Raw genomic sequence first — 14,610 nt, forward strand, 5'->3', positions numbered from 1 at the left:
GCAATGCTATCTTTCTAGCTCTCCCTTTTTACTTCCTTTTGGATAAACAGACATATTAGGCAAGCATTTTGGAGCTTTCACCTAAATAACTACAGGTGGTGAGATAAGCTGCACAATATAATTGACCTTTCAGTATATTGTTGCACACACACCATCTATTTAGCAAATGCCCTTGTTATCAACAGCAGCCTTTTAAACTCACCTGAGCTAACAGGTATGTGCGCTGGTTACTCTGCTGCGCTTAAAATTTCTTTTTTGGTTTGCTACAATGCCTTTTCTGAAACGTTGTCTCCTTCTGCTGGAACACTGACTTCTTTCATTTAATGCCTGCAGACTATAAAAGAGAACCCAACCCAAAAAGTTTGGTTGATTAGTCTGTGGCATTCTGTTAAACTGTTGCTTATGGCGGTCTCTGTGAGCTTCTCAGCGACATTCAGCCAGCCAGGTATCCTGCTTGCAGTAGATGGAATGTGGCAATGGAACGCTGGCTGCGCGTGTCATAATAGGCTCTGAGCCTTTATATACCTGTGCACAGCAGCAGCCACCTTCAGTCTGCTGCTGGACAGCCAGCAGCAGCAGCAACAGGAGAGGTATGTAATCAGGAGCCCTCCTGCTAAGGGTAGACAGCTGCTCGTTCCACCCCACCCCCCGCCTTAATTGGTTCACCTCCCTTCCAACGGTGTTGAGGCGGGTGGGAACAGCAGGGGGTGAAGGTGCTGTGTTTAAAGAGGTGGAGTTATGCAGATCTAAAACGCGTGGATTGCAGCAGCAGCAAGCCGAAAAGTGCAGGCATGTAAGGGATCTAGAGGTTGACAACATGTCTTCTTAACGGGAGTCCAGGAGCTCATCTCCACAAATGGACTTTTCAGGATCCTTGGGTGGCTCCGTAGTTTGAAACCAATTCTGGTTATCGCTTCTCGGCCTTTTGGCTAAGATCAAGTGTAGTATCTGTTCTTATCAGTTTAATATCTGATACGTCCCCTATCTGGGGACCATATATTAAATGGATTTTTAGAACAGGGAGATGGAAAAAGAGCTTGCTCTGTCCACTCCACGCATTGACCTGGTATTGCAGTATCTCCAGGACCGGTGCACCCCTTCTTTAATGCAGTTTCTAAAATCAGAAAGAATTGAATTCAATGTTTTTTGTTCATTTTGCTTGTTTGTCGGATTTTGGGATGGACTCTTTGGCTTTGCTTTTCTTCTCCTCATTGGATTTTTCATGTTCAAAGTTGCAGAAGCCAGATTACAAGCTCATTTTGGTTCAACTTCAGCAACTGTGCATTGCATTGCCGTGTAATGTGATGCAATGCTATCTTTCTAGCTCTCCCTTTTTACTTCCTTTTGGATAAACAGACATATTAGGCAAGCATTTTGGAGCTTTCACCTAAATAACTACAGGTGGTGAGATAAGCTGCACAATATAATTGACCTTTCAGTATATTGTTGCACACACACCATCTATTTAGCAAATGCCCTTGTTATCAACAGCAGCCTTTTAAACTCACCTGAGCTAACAGGTATGTGCGCTGGTTACTCTGCTGCGCTTAAAATTTCTTTTTTGGTTTGCTACAATGCCTTTTCTGAAACGTTGTCTCCTTCTGCTGGAACACTGACTTCTTTCATTTAATGCCTGCAGACTATAAAAGAGAACCCAACCCAAAAAGTTTGGTTGATTAGTCTGTGGCATTCTGTTAAACTGTTGCTTATGGCGGTCTCTGTGAGCTTCTCAGCGACATTCAGCCAGCCAGGTATCCTGCCTGCAGTAGATGGAATGTGGCAATGGAACGCTGGCTGCGCGTGTCATAATAGGCTCTGAGCCTTTATATACCTGTGCACAGCAGCAGCCACCTTCAGTCTGCTGCTGGACAGCCAGCAGCAGCAGCAGCAGGAGAGGTATGTAATCAGGAGCCCTCCTGCTAAGGGTAGACAGCTGCTCGTTCCACCCCACCCCCCGCCTTAATTGGTTCTCCTCCCTTCCAACGGTGTTGAGGCGGGTGGGAACAGCAGGGGGTGAAGGTGCTGTGTTTAAAGAGGTGGAGTTATGCAGATCTAAAACGCGTGGATTGCAGCAGCAGCAAGCCGAAAAGTGCAGGCATGTAAGGGATCTAGAGGTTGACAACATGTCTTCTTAACGGGAGTCCAGGAGCTCATCTCCACAAATGGACTTTTCAGGATCCTTGGGTGGCTCCGTAGTTTGAAACCAATTCTGGTTATCGCTTCTCGGCCTTTTGGCTAAGATCAAGTGTAGTATCTGTTCTTATCAGTTTAATATCTGATACGTCCCCTATCTGGGGACCATATATTAAATGGATTTTTAGAACAGGGAGATGGAAAAAGAGCTTGCTCTGTCCACTCCACGCATTGACCTGGTATTGCAGTATCTCCAGGACCGGTGCACCCCTTCTTTAATGCAGTTTCTAAAATCAGAAAGAATTGAATTCAATGTTTTTTGTTCATTTTGCTTGTTTGTCGGATTTTGGGATGGACTCTTTGGCTTTGCTTTTCTTCTCCTCATTGGATTTTTCATGTTCAAAGTTGCAGAAGCCAGATTACAAGCTCATTTTGGTTCAACTTCAGCAACTGTGCATTGCATTGCCATGTAATGTGATGCAATGCTATCTTTCTAGCTCTCCCTTTTTACTTCCTTTTGGATAAACAGACATATTAGGCAAGCATTTTGGAGCTTTCACCTAAATAACTACAGGTGGTGAGATAAGCTGCACAATATAATTGACCTTTCAGTATATTGTTGCACACACACCATCTATTTAGCAAATGCCCTTGTTATCAACAGCAGCCTTTTAAACTCACCTGAGCTAACAGGTATGTGCGCTGGTTACTCTGCTGCGCTTAAAATTTCTTTTTTGGTTTGCTACAATGCCTTTTCTGAAACGTTGTCTCCTTCTGCTGGAACACTGACTTCTTTCATTTAATGCCTGCAGACTATAAAAGAGAACCCAACCCAAAAAGTTTGGTTGATTAGTCTGTGGCATTCTGTTAAACTGTTGCTTATGGCGGTCTCTGTGAGCTTCTCAGCGACATTCAGCCAGCCAGGTATCCTGCCTGCAGTAGATGGAATGTGGCAATGGAACGCTGGCTGCGCGTGTCATAATAGGCTCTGAGCCTTTATATACCTGTGCACAGCAGCAGCCACCTTCAGTCTGCTGCTGGACAGCCAGCAGCAGCAGCAGCAGGAGAGGTATGTAATCAGGAGCCCTCCTGCTAAGGGTAGACAGCTGCTCGTTCCACCCCACCCCCCACCTTAATTGGTTCTCCTCCCTTCCAACGGTGTTGAGGCGGGTGGGAACAGCAGGGGGTGAAGGTGCTGTGTTTAAAGAGGTGGAGTTATGCAGATCTAAAACGCGTGGATTGCAGCAGCAGCAAGCCGAAAAGTGCAGGCATGTAAGGGATCTAGAGGTTGACAACATGTCTTCTTAACGGGAGTCCAGGAGCTCATCTCCACAAATGGACTTTTCAGGATCCTTGGGTGGCTCCGTAGTTTGAAACCAATTCTGGTTATCGCTTCTCGGCCTTTTGGCTAAGATCAAGTGTAGTATCTGTTCTTATCAGTTTAATATCTGATACGTCCCCTATCTGGGGACCATATATTAAATGGATTTTTAGAACAGGGAGATGGAAAAAGAGCTTGCTCTGTCCACTCCACGCATTGACCTGGTATTGCAGTATCTCCAGGACAGGTGCACCCCTTCTTTAATGCAGTTTCTAAAATCAGAAAGAATTGAATTCAATGTTTTTTGTTCATTTTGCTTGTTTGTCGGATTTTGGGATGGACTCTTTGGCTTTGCTTTTCTTCTCCTCATTGGATTTTTCATGTTCAAAGTTGCAGAAGCCAGATTACAAGCTCATTTTGGTTCAACTTCAGCAACTGTGCATTGCATTGCCATGTAATGTGATGCAATGCTATCTTTCTAGCTCTCCCTTTTTACTTCCTTTTGGATAAACAGACATATTAGGCAAGCATTTTGGAGCTTTCACCTAAATAACTACAGGTGGTGAGATAAGCTGCACAATATAATTGACCTTTCAGTATATTGTTGCACACACACCATCTATTTAGCAAATGCCCTTGTTATCAACAGCAGCCTTTTAAACTCACCTGAGCTAACAGGTATGTGCGCTGGTTACTCTGCTGCGCTTAAAATTTCTTTTTTGGTTTGCTACAATGCCTTTTCTGAAACGTTGTCTCCTTCTGCTGGAACACTGACTTCTTTCATTTAATGCCTGCAGACTATAAAAGAGAACCCAACCCAAAAAGTTTGGTTGATTAGTCTGTGGCATTCTGTTAAACTGTTGCTTATGGCGGTCTCTGTGAGCTTCTCAGCGACATTCAGCCAGCCAGGTATCCTGCCTGCAGTAGATGGAATGTGGCAATGGAACGCTGGCTGCGCGTGTCATAATAGGCTCTGAGCCTTTATATACCTGTGCACAGCAGCAGCCACCTTCAGTCTGTTGCTGGACAGCCAGCAGCAGCAGCAGCAGCAGGAGAGGTATGTAATCAGGAGCCCTCCTGCTAAGGGTAGACAGCTGCTCGTTCCACCCCACCCCCCGCCTTAATTGGTTCTCCTCCCTTCCAACGGTGTTGAGGCGGGTGGGAACAGCAGGGGGTGAAGGTGCTGTGTTTAAAGAGGTGGAGTTATGCAGATCTAAAACGCGTGGATTGCAGCAGCAGCAAGCCGAAAAGTGCAGGCATGTAAGGGATCTAGAGGTTGACAACATGTCTTCTTAACGGGAGTCCAGGAGCTCATCTCCACAAATGGACTTTTCAGGATCCTTGGGTGGCTCCGTAGTTTGAAACCAATTCTGGTTATCGCTTCTCGGCCTTTTGGCTAAGATCAAGTGTAGTATCTGTTCTTATCAGTTTAATATCTGATACGTCCCCTATCTGGGGACCATATATTAAATGGATTTTTAGAACAGGGAGATGGAAAAAGAGCTTGCTCTGTCCACTCCACGCATTGACCTGGTATTGCAGTATCTCCAGGACCGGTGCACCCCTTCTTTAATGCAGTTTCTAAAATCAGAAAGAATTGAATTCAATGTTTTTTGTTCATTTTGCTTGTTTGTCGGATTTTGGGATGGACTCTTTGGCTTTGCTTTTCTTCTCCTCATTGGATTTTTCATGTTCAAAGTTGCAGAAGCCAGATTACAAGCTCATTTTGGTTCAACATCAGCAACTGTGCATTGCATTGCCATGTAATGTGATGCAATGCTATCTTTCTAGCTCTCCCTTTTTACTTCCTTTTGGATAAACAGACATATTAGGCAAGCATTTTGGAGCTTTCACCTAAATAACTACAGGTGGTGAGATAAGCTGCACAATATAATTGACCTTTCAGTATATTGTTGCACACACACCATCTATTTAGCAAATGCCCTTGTTATCAACAGCAGCCTTTTAAACTCACCTGAGCTAACAGGTATGTGCGCTGGTTACTCTGCTGCGCTTAAAATTTCTTTTTTGGTTTGCTACAATGCCTTTTCTGAAACGTTGTCTCCTTCTGCTGGAACACTGACTTCTTTCATTTAATGCCTGCAGACTATAAAAGAGAACCCAACCCAAAAAGTTTGGTTGATTTGTCTGTGGCATTCTGTTAAACTGTTGCTTATGGCGGTCTCTGTGAGCTTCTCAGCGACATTCAGCCAGCCAGGTATCCTGCCTGCAGTAGATGGAATGTGGCAATGGAACGCTGGCTGCGCGTGTCATAATAGGCTCTGAGCCTTTATATACCTGTGCACAGCAGCAGCCACCTTCAGTCTGCTGCTGGACAGCCAGCAGCAGCAGCAGCAGCAGGAGAGGTATGTAATCAGGAGCCCTCCTGCTAAGGGTAGACAGCTGCTCGTTCCACCCCACCCCCCGCCTTAATTGGTTCTCCTCCCTTCCAACGGTGTTGAGGCGGGTGGGAACAGCAGGGGGTGAAGGTGCTGTGTTTAAAGAGGTGGAGTTATGCAGATCTAAAACGCGTGGATTGCAGCAGCAGCAAGCCGAAAAGTGCAGGCATGTAAGGGATCTAGAGGTTGACAACATGTCTTCTTAACGGGAGTCCAGGAGCTCATCTCCACAAATGGACTTTTCAGGATCCTTGGGTGGCTCCGTAGTTTGAAACCAATTCTGGTTATCGCTTCTCGGCCTTTTGGCTAAGATCAAGTGTAGTATCTGTTCTTATCAGTTTAATATCTGATACGTCCCCTATCTGGGGACCATATATTAAATGGATTTTTAGAACAGGGAGATGGAAAAAGAGCTTGCTCTGTCCACTCCACGCATTGACCTGGTATTGCAGTATCTCCAGGACCGGTGCACCCCTTCTTTAATGCAGTTTCTAAAATCAGAAAGAATTGAATTCAATGTTTTTTGTTCATTTTGCTTGTTTGTCGGATTTTGGGATGGACTCTTTGGCTTTGCTTTTCTTCTCCTCATTGGATTTTTCATGTTCAAAGTTGCAGAAGCCAGATTACAAGCTCATTTTGGTTCAACTTCAGCAACTGTGCATTGCATTGCCATGTAATGTGATGCAATGCTATCTTTCTAGCTCTCCCTTTTTACTTCCTTTTGGATAAACAGACATATTAGGCAAGCATTTTGGAGCTTTCACCTAAATAACTACAGGTGGTGAGATAAGCTGCACAATATAATTGACCTTTCAGTATATTGTTGCACACACACCATCTATTTAGCAAATGCCCTTGTTATCAACAGCAGCCTTTTAAACTCACCTGAGCTAACAGGTATGTGCGCTGGTTACTCTGCTGCGCTTAAAATTTCTTTTTTGGTTTGCTACAATGCCTTTTCTGAAACGTTGTCTCCTTCTGCTGGAACACTGACTTCTTTCATTTAATGCCTGCAGACTATAAAAGAGAACCCAACCCAAAAAGTTTGGTTGATTAGTCTGTGGCATTCTGTTAAACTGTTGCTTATGGCGGTCTCTGTGAGCTTCTCAGCGACATTCAGCCAGCCAGGTATCCTGCCTGCAGTAGATGGAATGTGGCAATGGAACGCTGGCTGCGCGTGTCATAATAGGCTCTGAGCCTTTATATACCTGTGCACAGCAGCAGCCACCTTCAGTCTGCTGCTGGACAGCCAGCAGCAGCAGCAGCAGGAGAGGTATGTAATCAGGAGCCCTCCTGCTAAGGGTAGACAGCTGCTCGTTCCACCCCACCCCCCGCCTTAATTGGTTCTCCTCCCTTCCAACGGTGTTGAGGCGGGTGGGAACAGCAGGGGGTGAAGGTGCTGTGTTTAAAGAGGTGGAGTTATGCAGATCTAAAACGCGTGTATTGCAGCAGCAGCAAGCCGAAAAGTGCAGGCATGTAAGGGATCTAGAGGTTGACAACATGTCTTCTTAACGGGAGTCCAGGAGCTCATCTCCACAAATGGACTTTTCAGGATCCTTGGGTGGCTCCGTAGTTTGAAACCAATTCTGGTTATCGCTTCTCGGCCTTTTGGCTAAGATCAAGTGTAGTATCTGTTCTTATCAGTTTAATATCTGATACGTCCCCTATCTGGGGACCATATATTAAATGGATTTTTAGAACAGGGAGATGGAAAAAGAGCTTGCTCTGTCCACTCCACGCATTGACCTGGTATTGCAGTATCTCCAGGACCGGTGCACCCCTTCTTTAATGCAGTTTCTAAAATCAGAAAGAATTGAATTCAATGTTTTTTGTTCATTTTGCTTGTTTGTCGGATTTTGGGATGGACTCTTTGGCTTTGCTTTTCTTCTCCTCATTGGATTTTTCATGTTCAAAGTTGCAGAAGCCAGATTACAAGCTCATTTTGGTTCAACTTCAGCAACTGTGCATTGCATTGCCATGTAATGTGATGCAATGCTATCTTTCTAGCTCTCCCTTTTTACTTCCTTTTGGATAAACAGACATATTAGGCAAGCATTTTGGAGCTTTCACCTAAATAACTACAGGTGGTGAGATAAGCTGCACAATATAATTGACCTTTCAGTATATTGTTGCACACACACCATCTATTTAGCAAATGCCCTTGTTATCAACAGCAGCCTTTTAAACTCACCTGAGCTAACAGGTATGTGCGCTGGTTACTCTGCTGCGCTTAAAATTTCTTTTTTGGTTTGCTACAATGCCTTTTCTGAAACGTTGTCTCCTTCTGCTGGAACACTGACTTCTTTCATTTAATGCCTGCAGACTATAAAAGAGAACCCAACCCAAAAAGTTTGGTTGATTAGTCTGTGGCATTCTGTTAAACTGTTGCTTATGGCGGTCTCTGTGAGCTTCTCAGCGACATTCAGCCAGCCAGGTATCCTGCCTGCAGTAGATGGAATGTGGCAATGGAACGCTGGCTGCGCGTGTCATAATAGGCTCTGAGCCTTTATATACCTGTGCACAGCAGCAGCCACCTTCAGTCTGCTGCTGGACAGCCAGCAGCAGCAGCAACAGGAGAGGTATGTAATCAGGAGCCCTCCTGCTAAGGGTAGACAGCTGCTCGTTCCACCCCACCCCCCGCCTTAATTGGTTCACCTCCTTTCCAACGGTGTTGAGGCGGGTGGGAACAGCAGGGGGTGAAGGTGCTGTGTTTAAAGAGGTGGAGTTATGCAGATCTAAAACGCGTGGATTGCAGCAGCAGCAAGCCGAAAAGTGCAGGCATGTAAGGGATCTAGAGGTTGACAACATGTCTTCTTAACGGGAGTCCAGGAGCTCATCTCCACAAATGGACTTTTCAGGATCCTTGGGTGGCTCCGTAGTTTGAAACCAATTCTGGTTATCGCTTCTCGGCCTTTTGGCTAAGATCAAGTGTAGTATCTGTTCTTATCAGTTTAATATCTGATACGTCCCCTATCTGGGGACCATATATTAAATGGATTTTTAGAACAGGGAGATGGAAAAAGAGCTTGCTCTGTCCACTCCACGCATTGACCTGGTATTGCAGTATCTCCAGGACCGGTGCACCCCTTCTTTAATGCAGTTTCTAAAATCAGAAAGAATTGAATTCAATGTTTTTTGTTCATTTTGCTTGTTTGTCGGATTTTGGGATGGACTCTTTGGCTTTGCTTTTCTTCTCCTCATTGGATTTTTCATGTTCAAAGTTGCAGAAGCCAGATTACAAGCTCATTTTGGTTCAACTTCAGCAACTGTGCATTGCATTGCCATGTAATGTGATGCAATGCTATCTTTCTAGCTCTCCCTTTTTACTTCCTTTTGGATAAACAGACATATTAGGCAAGCATTTTGGAGCTTTCACCTAAATAACTACAGGTGGTGAGATAAGCTGCACAATATAATTGACCTTTCAGTATATTGTTGCACACACACCATCTATTTAGCAAATGCCCTTGTTATCAACAGCAGCCTTTTAAACTCACCTGAGCTAACAGGTATGTGCGCTGGTTACTCTGCTGCGCTTAAAATTTCTTTTTTGGTTTGCTACAATGCCTTTTCTGAAACGTTGTCTCCTTCTGCTGGAACACTGACTTCTTTCATTTAATGCCTGCAGACTATAAAAGAGAACCCAACCCAAAAAGTTTGGTTGATTAGTCTGTGGCATTCTGTTAAACTGTTGCTTATGGCTGTCTCTGTGAGCTTCTCAGCGACATTCAGCCAGCCAGGTATCCTGCCTGCAGTAGATGGAATGTGGCAATGGAACGCTGGCTGCGCGTGTCATAATAGGCTCTGAGCCTTTATATACCTGTGCACAGCAGCAGCCACCTTCAGTCTGCTGCTGGACAGCCAGCAGCAGCAGCAGCAGGAGAGGTATGTAATCAGGAGCCCTCCTGCTAAGGGTAGACAGCTGCTCGTTCCACCCCACCCCCCGCCTTAATTGGTTCTCCTCCCTTCCAACGGTGTTGAGGCGGGTGGGAACAGCAGGGGGTGAAGGTGCTGTGTTTAAAGAGGTGGAGTTATGCAGATCTAAAACGCGTGGATTGCAGCAGCAGCAAGCCGAAAAGTGCAGGCATGTAAGGGATCTAGAGGTTGACAACATGTCTTCTTAACGGGAGTCCAGGAGCTCATCTCCACAAATGGACTTTTCAGGATCCTTGGGTGGCTCCGTAGTTTGAAACCAATTCTGTTTATCGCTTCTCGGCCTTTTGGCTCAGATCTGTAATGGGTCTAGTCATTTGGCTGTCTGTGCGTTAACTCTTGGCCCTGTGGCATCGCCATTTTATGGCTTAAGCCACTTGCTGCTATAAGGAGTTGGCCAGTAGACACGACTAGCGATAATGGGACGCATTCGATACGCTGGGCCCGGTGAGGCTCGAGTGAAGTTTGGAATCCAGATTGATGTGGAAGAAGGCAAAGAAGGAATCTTTACCCTCAGCTTCGTGGTGAAGGAGATTTTGTTTGGACTCCTTGAAGTGAAGAAGGAAGAAATCTTGTGCCTCCAGCAATTCAAAAGCAAGTATAATCTTGTATTTACTTCTATGGCTGTTTGCAACAATTTCTATGATTGTTTGAAAAAGAATCTGGACAATCAATATTTGGATGGGCTGACTTTTGTCATCTTGTATTGCTCCAAAGAGGTACCTCTGACTGTTTTCATGTACAACCCACATGTGGACTTGGCTTTGATTTATGCCTTTCTAAATAGGCACTGCTATATTACCAAGGTGGCAGTAAAAGTCATGAATGAGGAGGAACTATGGACCGGTAAATATCGTTTCATGGTCAAGTTCCGGGAAAGTCCTGATGAACCAGGGGGTATACATTATCCTCCATCAAATTTTTCCATTGGGAGTGAGCGGGGTTACCTGTTCTTCCCCAATGCGCCCAGGTTTTGTCGTCATTGTAGGAGGTATGGCCATACTCAGGAAGCATGCGACATCAGACAGATTATTTGCAGGAAGTGCAATGAGGTGGGTCATTCTTCCAATAATTGCAAAAATGAAATAGTCTGTAATCTCTGCGGAGAGAAGGGGCATGCCTTCAGAGACTGTATATTCCATCCTGGTTCATATGCAGGGGCAGCGGGAAGGGGAAGGAGAAGAAATGAATCTCCTGCACCCACAGCTCCAACTCCGACTGCTCCAACTCCGACTGCTCCGATATCTACTCTGGCTTTCCTGGATGAGGAGGAGGCTCGGGTTGCTTTTCCAGAACTGGTTCGTGTGAATGTAAGAGGAAATATGGAGCTGGCACCTGAGCCACCGGTGCAGAGGGCCGCGTCTGTGGCTTCAGATGTCAGTGAGTCTGAGACAATAACTGATGATCGTATAGGCATGGAAGTGGCCCCGGTGGAGGATCTGGAGGCTGAAATTCCAGACATGATGGTTACATTGCAGGGGGAAGAGGAGTCTGATCTGACCAGAACACCGCATGTGGCCTGGAGCGATGTCGTTTCTGACCTTGAGGAGGAGGGATGTCAGGGGGACTTTGACCCCCAGCGGCGGGATTATAGTTCAGATGAAGATGGAGGCGCTTCAGTGAAGAAAAAGAAGAAAACTGAACCATCCTTTTCCCCTTTAAGTGACTGCAGTGTGAGTCCAGCCCGGGTGTACCCTACTGCATCCGATCCCCAAGATGTGTCTTTTTTGGGGGAAGGCACAAACTACGATATCTGCACGTCCAGCGTCCTACCCCCAGAAGGGTTAGGATGATGTACAGGTGGGCATGTTGTCGTGACCTGCCACATCAAATTAATAGATGGGTGCCCAAGTTGCTCTCAGCATCTTGTCGCTAAATGTTAGGCTGATTAAATCTGAGTCGAGAAGAGTGGCAATTTTGGACTACTTGAGCAACTTGGATGCGGACGTATACTGTGTCCAGGAGTGTGGGATCTCCGATCCCTTAAGTGAAAATGCATGGCCTTTAGGTCAAAGTGTGTGGTCTGGTTCTGTATGTAATAAAAATTGTGGGGTAGGTGTTTTGGTGAAGGGTTATAGTGTTAAGATAGAAAGTTACATGGTGGTGGAGGCGGGGAGGTGTGTAATATGTAAGTTAAATTGTAGGGGGTGGAGGGTTAGGGTGGTAAATATGTATGCACCAATAGATAAAGGGGAGAGGCTGGAAATTTTTGAGAAATTATGTTTTTTTTTATCTGGCAAAATGCCAATAATTTTTGTTGGAGATTTCAATTGTGTGACGGAGGGGGATAAGATGGATGTTACAGGTAAAAGACTCAAGAGTCTTGTGGCGGATTTTTCCTTACAGGATGCTGCGGAAGTTTTTTTAGGTAATCCACCTCCTGCGACCTATAAGGCCGACAGGGGAGGCATAGAGTCTAGAATAGACCGTATCTTCTTTTCTTCACAAAATGTTATTTGTAGGAATTTCCAGCAGGAAGATGTTCCCTTCTCTGACCATGTGTGTTTGAGGGCACGTCTAGAAGGTAAGATTTCCTTTGTATATGGTGGTGGCGTGTGGAAACTTAATGTGCGTTTGCTGGAAGATAATAGGATCATGCGTGATTTTAGGCGAATGTATGTTAGGTGGAGGGATAAAAAAAGTGATTTCAGGAATGTGCTTGAGTGGTGGGACTGGATGAAGAGTGAGATTGTTTTTTTCTTTAGAAAAAGGGGCAGGAGGAAAGCAGCAATGAATAGAGCAAAATTTAATGATTTAAGCTCTAGACTGGAGTGGCTGAGGAAGTTAAGGATGATTGGAGTGGATGTGGATGTTTTGATGTGTCAAGTGAAAGAAGAGATTAAGAAATATATTGAGGGTAAAGGGAAAGAAATTATTTACCGTTCTAAGATTGAACATTTGGAGAAAAATGAGAAATGCACAAGGTTTTTTTTCAAAAAAGTTTTTGGGAAGAAAGTAGATATGGATGAGGTGGTGAATGGTGATGGGGTGTGTGTGAGTGGGAAGGATGTGATGCAGGAGGTGGTGTTGTTTTATAAGGAGTTGTATGGGGAAAAATGGGTTGATGATAGGATGTTGACTGATGCTTTGGGGTGTTTAGAAGGTTGTTTGGGTGAGGATGAACGTGAAATATTGGATGATGTAATTGTGTTGGATGAAGTTAAAAAAGTGGTGATGTCTGCGAGTAAGAATAAAACACCTGGGAAGGATGGACTGCCCGTGGAGTTATATGTTAAGGAATGGGACACGATGGGAAATGACTTATTGGAGGTGTGCCAGTATATGTTCACGGAGAATATGTTGAGTGAATCTATGAGAGATGGGGTGGTGGTTTTGGTTCATAAGAAAGGTGATAAAAAGGATTTGGGGAATTGGAGGCCAATCACCCTTTTGAATGCAGACTATAAGGTGTTTAGTAAATTGTTGGCTAGCCGGATGCGGGAAGTGATTGGCGGTGTGGTGGATGAAGATCAAGTGTGTGCAGTGCCTGGGAGAAGTATGACTGAAAATTTGGTGTTGTTGCGTGATGTGATTGGGGATTGTATGAGTCGTAAGCAGAAATGTTTGTTGTTTTCGGTTGATTTTGAAAAAGCTTTTGACCGTGTGTCACATAGCTTTATGTTTAAGGTTTTGTCTAAGATGGGTTATTCCAGGAATTTTGTAAACTGTGTTAGGAGTTTGTATTGTAATGTTTCAAGTGAATTTTTGGTGAATGGGTGGTTAAGTGAGAAAGTGAGAATTAAATCAGGAGTGCGTCAGGGGTGCCCTATGTCCCCTTTTTTGTTTATTAGTGTGATTGAAGTGTTGATGTGTATGGTTAGGAAGGATAAGGTTATGAGAGGTGTGATGATTCCTGGGAGTAATGGAAAGGATGTGAGAATTCTAGGTTACATGGATGATGTAGTGATTGTGAGTGGGAATATGGCTGCGATGAGTAGGGCAAGGTTGATATTAAGTTTGTTTTGTAGTGTCTCAGCTTTTAAGGTCAATTGGACTAAGAGTTCCTTTAAATGTTTTGGTGAGAGGAATGTACGGATGGATGGTGTGAGGTGTGAGGATGGTGCAATAAAGGTGCTTGGGATTAAGTTTAATGATGATTTGAAAGGAAATGAGAGTTGGGAAGATTGTGGGGTGAGAGTGGTGCGCAAGTTGAATTTTTGGCGAATGAGAGAATTAACTCTGACTGGGAAAGTTCTGATTATTAAGGCGGTTATTTTGCCTATTTTGTTGTTTGTTGCGAATGTATATCCTGCTGCTTTTAAGAAAATTAGGAAAACTGAGAAATTCATCTTTAATTTTCTTTGGGGAAGTCGCATGGAGAAATTGAAACGGGAATATGTCTATAAGTTATGTGTAAATGGTGGTTTGGATTTTCCAAATATTGATTTCTTTTTAGGGATTGGTTACGTGAAAATGGTGGTGGTGGTTCTAGGGAAAAGTAATAAGTGTGCTTATATGATGAAGTATTCGGCTGGATGGATGCTTTATGGCTTAAAGTGGGTCAAAAGGGATGCTAGAGTGCCTGTTGCTTTTAAGTGTCCTGTATGGTATGGTTGTGTTGAGAAATTTGTAAGGAAGTATGATTTGTTGTCCGTTAACATGAGTGATTTTAGGCAAAAGAAGAAAGTCATTAGGATGGTGCGTGAGCGTGAGGTGGTATGTAATATCAATGGGTTGAGAGGGGAGGAAGTAACCGAGATGTGGAGAAAATTAAGTATAGATGGTGTGACTAACAGACAGAGAGATATCGCTTGGATGATATTGCATGACATTTTGCCTGTTAGAGATGTGCAAAAGAAGAGGGATTTAGTTAAATCTGAGGTA

The 14,610-nt window shown here is 44.4% G+C and overlaps 7 non-coding genes across 7 annotated transcripts; all 7 read left to right on the plus strand.

The window, feature by feature from the left end:
* Positions 1-909: 909 nt before the first annotated feature.
* Positions 910-1,100, plus strand: LOC141203017 (U2 spliceosomal RNA). Its single transcript, XR_012274160.1, has one exon. It is a non-coding gene; the product is annotated as a U2 spliceosomal RNA (small nuclear RNA).
* Positions 1,101-2,215: 1,115 nt separating this feature from the next.
* On the plus strand, positions 2,216-2,406 carry LOC141203018 (U2 spliceosomal RNA). The gene has a single exon (XR_012274161.1). It is a non-coding gene; the product is annotated as a U2 spliceosomal RNA (small nuclear RNA).
* A 1,115-nt stretch (positions 2,407-3,521) lies between these two features.
* On the plus strand, positions 3,522-3,712 carry LOC141202344 (U2 spliceosomal RNA). Its single transcript, XR_012273619.1, has one exon. It is a non-coding gene; the product is annotated as a U2 spliceosomal RNA (small nuclear RNA).
* A 1,118-nt stretch (positions 3,713-4,830) lies between these two features.
* Positions 4,831-5,021, plus strand: LOC141203020 (U2 spliceosomal RNA). The gene has a single exon (XR_012274163.1). It is a non-coding gene; the product is annotated as a U2 spliceosomal RNA (small nuclear RNA).
* Positions 5,022-6,139: 1,118 nt separating this feature from the next.
* Positions 6,140-6,330, plus strand: LOC141203021 (U2 spliceosomal RNA). The gene has a single exon (XR_012274165.1). It is a non-coding gene; the product is annotated as a U2 spliceosomal RNA (small nuclear RNA).
* Positions 6,331-7,445: 1,115 nt separating this feature from the next.
* LOC141203022 (U2 spliceosomal RNA) lies at positions 7,446-7,636 on the plus strand. Its single transcript, XR_012274166.1, has one exon. It is a non-coding gene; the product is annotated as a U2 spliceosomal RNA (small nuclear RNA).
* A 1,115-nt stretch (positions 7,637-8,751) lies between these two features.
* On the plus strand, positions 8,752-8,942 carry LOC141203023 (U2 spliceosomal RNA). Its single transcript, XR_012274167.1, has one exon. It is a non-coding gene; the product is annotated as a U2 spliceosomal RNA (small nuclear RNA).
* The last annotated feature ends 5,668 nt before the right edge of the window (positions 8,943-14,610 follow it).

The sequence above is a fragment of the Phyllobates terribilis genome, unplaced genomic scaffold (genome assembly GCF_046119375.1).
Source record: "Phyllobates terribilis strain yellow unplaced genomic scaffold, ASM4611937v1 Scaffold_123__1_contigs__length_5148117, whole genome shotgun sequence".
NCBI classification, from domain to species: Eukaryota; Metazoa; Chordata; class Amphibia; order Anura; family Dendrobatidae; genus Phyllobates; species Phyllobates terribilis.